We start from the raw sequence: 4,360 nt of genomic DNA, 5'->3' as shown, positions 1-4,360 counted from the left end.
ATTTCAACACAAGGTTTATGCATTAATCATAAACATTAACTAACCTAGGTTCATTTTGACCCTATTAACCAATTTAAGGTCAACACACCCATTTCGGGTCATCCACTAACCCTCACAATGCCCACTTACATATATATAGGTGTGCTTGTAATTAACTAACTAATTTAAGCTCATAAACATCAATTAATACTTGAAAAACCCTAGTTAGTCATCTTTGCGTCTACATGACCTAAATTCACCCAAAACACCCAATTCACTAACAAATGGGTTTTAAGTTCATCACTTACCCCAAACCCTAACCCTTAATCAAATTAAACAAGGAAAACAAAGTTAGAACATACCACCACACTCAAAACGTAGCTAGGAAGTAGATGAACAACTTTATAACTTGAGTTTAAGCAAGATTCCTTCTTCTTCTTCTTCCCCAAAATGAGTTTTCCCTCACTAGAATATCACTCTCTCTCTAGAAATTAAATGGAGGTGATAAGGGTTGTTGAAGATGGAATAAATGAAGCTCCAAAAGTGATCTAGGGCCTTTAATTCAGGACCCCATGTGTAATTACCAAAAAGCCCTCAAAATATCTAATTTAAAAGAAAGGAATCTGTCACAGACCAATGGCGCGGCGCGCCAAAGGCCTGCGCGGCGCGTAGATTGCCCAGGTCAGATTCTTCTTTATTTTAAAATGTACAATGAAACCCCCCCCCCCCACTTCAAGCATCTTATTTACACTTATGTACACAACAAATATTTGGGTCTTACACTTGTGTTCGAAGTATAAAAGTATAAACCGTATATGTTTCTCATCCCATTATTTAAAAGAGTAAAAGTTGTTGAAAAGATGAGACTATGATCTCACCTTGAGTGCACGAGTATAAAGGTACTTCATAAAGTAAACGTGTGCATGAAAGTTGTTTAGTCTTGACCTAAACAAGTAAGTTGTATCAATACCGGGTAAGACACAAGGTCGGTCGAAATGTGTTCAATTAGTCCTATGGCTCGTTACAACTCGAATATATAGCATGTGAGTTACGTTGTCAAGTTTCATGCAAGAATCAAGTATAAAAGAAGATTAGAATAATTGCATAAGTTTTTGGTTAAGTTTGGCTAAAAGTCAAACTTGGTCAAAGTCAAAGTCAATGGGGTCGGGTCGGGTATCCGACAATTTTTCTTCAATTAGTAGTCATATATAAACATGTTAGCCAAGTTTCATGTTAATCAGAGTTGCGAGTAAGCGGGGGTGAAACTGTGAAATCACAAAACAACTTTGATCAGCCCTTTTTAGGCCTTGCTCCGTGATCGCCAAGGTTCAGGCACATTTTGCTCCGCGATCGCGAAGGTTCAGTTTCCAGGAGCTGAATGGCTGAATTTTGACTAGTCTCGAATCAAGCTTCTTTCATTCACAAATAATGAACCGAAAGCACTCAAAACACGTATCTTATATCGTTGGAAAGGTAATTTAACGAGGAATACAACTAAACACATTTCATCAATTGAATTCATCATTTACAATAACTAAATCCGTGTCGAATGATCGTTAAATATTCATCATTAAAGTTTCAAGTTCATAAATTGCATTTCATGATTCAGGAATCCAATGTACACATACGATATGCCGTTTCGAAGGTAATTAAACATGCATTGCAACTAAACACTTACCAACAACATTTCATATCATTCAACGCATCAAAAGTTCATATTTAAGTCTATCAAACCCTAACCAAAAATCACAAAATCAATAATCATGTTAGTGAAGTCTTTCAAGTCAACCTACACATCAAATTGAAGCTAATGATGCTAGTAACACATTTAATACATGAACTTTAACATTTAATCAACATTTAATCAACCAAAATCAAAGATTAAACTAACTTATTTTTCATTTTCAAGCTAGTTACTCATACAAGCAAATCAAGCAATCAAATTACATATACATCAACCTAATGAGCCATAGACACTAACTAACACCATTTCAAGTTTATAAATCGCATTAGAGAAATTTGAGTTTTTGAAAAACCTTACCCCAAGTTATGAAATTGGTATCTATGTGTAGAGGATGATGAGAGGATTCCAAAAGTACAATTTGTTTTGATGTTAGCTTCTTGATTTGGATTTAGATGATGAATTAGTGATGAAGATGAAAAGAATGTAATAATGGAAGTAGAAATTGAAAGGAAAATGAAAAAGAAAAGAAATGAATGTGAGTGGGGAAGTGGGAGGTGGTGATGCCTAGTTGACTTGGTCAACTACTAGTTGATCAAGTTTGGCCAAGTGACAAAGTTAGTCCCTCGAGTTTAAAAGCGGGTGCGTGAATTAACCGAACGAAATATTTTAAATACGCAAGAGTGAACGGGAGATGTTATAATCAAATAACGGAAATATTGAAACGCTAATTAACGAAAGATACGAATTTATATAATGAAAGATATTATCTAAAAAAGACGGGCGTTAAAATAATTTAACGGAAAAAGGCGGGTTATTACATTACCTACACCTTAAAAGAAATTTCGTCCCGAAATTTAGTTGGAAGTAGTAGTTGTTGATTCTTCCTTGAGACCTTGTGTTGCCAATCCTACGAATAAGTAAGGGTACCTCCTTTTCCTTTGATATTGCCATTCTCACGTAAACTCGGGTCCTCTTTTGGCATTCTAATGAACTTTGACAATTGAGATTTTACTTTGTCTTAGGGTTTGGTTTCACGATCCATAATTTCGACCGGTTCTCCTATGAAGTGGAGTTTGTCATCAATAGTAAGCTCATCGGAAAGAATAACAAGTTCTTGTTCCGCAAGACACTTCTCTAAGTTTAATACATGAAATGTAGGATGAACGGAATTCGATTGAGTTGGGAGTTCGAAACGGTAAGCAACGGGTCCACTACGCTCCAACATTTCAAAAGGATCAAAATATCGCGGATTTAGCTTTCTACGTTTCACGAAACGGATTGCACCTTTTCAAGGTGCGACTTTTAACATTACGCGGCCACCCACTTGGAATTTGAGAGGTTTACGTCTAACATCGGCATAGTGGCGATTACGGGCAGTCTTGAGCCTTTCTTGGATTTGAACGATCTTAACAGTTATTTCATGAATGAGTTCGGGTCCAGTGGTTTACTTGTCGCCTACTTCGGCCCAACAATTAGGAGAACGACATTTGCGGCCATATAAAACTTCAAAAAGGTACGACGTAAATACTCGAATGATAACTATCATTGTAAGAGGAATCGGCTAAAGGCAACAATACAAGTTCGTAATATGTCTTCCAAGGTTTGAATCATACATTTGCTTGGTCTGTCGGCTTGTGGATGATACACGGTACTCATGTCTAAACATGTTCCCAAGGCTTTTTGTAAGTCTAGAAGTGAAACGAGCATCTCAATCCTAAATAAATGGCAATGGCACACCGTGTCGAGATAGAATTCCTATAATGTATAGCTGTACAAGTTTTTCCCATCTTGTCGGTTTCTGAAAAACGTTTGTTGGGACTATTCCCCCTCATGGAGAATACTAGTATAATGTGAAGAGTCTCTCTCCATTGAGGGATTGGATGATGAGATTTCCTTAAACGGAAGTATGAGCGTAATGATAGGAGGAATTTTCATTTTGGTATAGTCACATCGCACAACTTGTGGTCAAATGTTGAGACTTGGTGGAAACGAGATAGTACACGTAGTTATATATTTCGGAGTTGAGTAGTACCTGGACATATAACAAAAGCATAAGGACGATAAGTCAATGAAGGAAGATGTATCCTTGGATTGTGTTATCAATATTCTCATAGTTTTTAGATGGTAGCAAAGAAAATGACAAAGTCATGTAACATGGTACGTGGTGATGAGAAGGTTGACCGAGCCCATAATTAGGTACTCCAATTCTTTCGAAAAACAACGAATTTTAGTTTCTTTGATTTCGAGTCGAGAGAGGAGGCCTTTCAGGTGTTCACTTAGAAATATTTTCATATTTGAGCTCCATTTTGTGCTACACGAATTTGGCTAGTAAGGTTGGTGTGGATAATCACGTTCAAGGTTCGAACACAGAGAGGTTTAATTCTTTCCTTTCTGATCAAGGCGTCGACTACAACATTTGCCTTACCCGGATGGTAACAAAGTTCACAATCATAATCATTTAAAGTTTCAATCCATCGTCGTTGTCTCACGTTGAGTTATTTTGATCGAAAATGTGTTGGAGGCTTTTGTGGTCGGTGAGAATGGTACTTTTGATTCCATAAAGATAGTGTCTCCACATTATAAGTGAAAGGACCCATCCTAATCTATCCGGACGAAGTCCATATCGATTATAAACGATTTACAACAGTTGATTACATTGCGAGGTACTTGACCTCTATAGGATACATTTTACAAACA

This window comes from Rutidosis leptorrhynchoides, chromosome 9, assembly GCF_046630445.1.
Source record: "Rutidosis leptorrhynchoides isolate AG116_Rl617_1_P2 chromosome 9, CSIRO_AGI_Rlap_v1, whole genome shotgun sequence".
NCBI classification, from domain to species: Eukaryota; Viridiplantae; Streptophyta; class Magnoliopsida; order Asterales; family Asteraceae; genus Rutidosis; species Rutidosis leptorrhynchoides.
Note: the sequence above shows the minus strand (reverse complement) of the source record.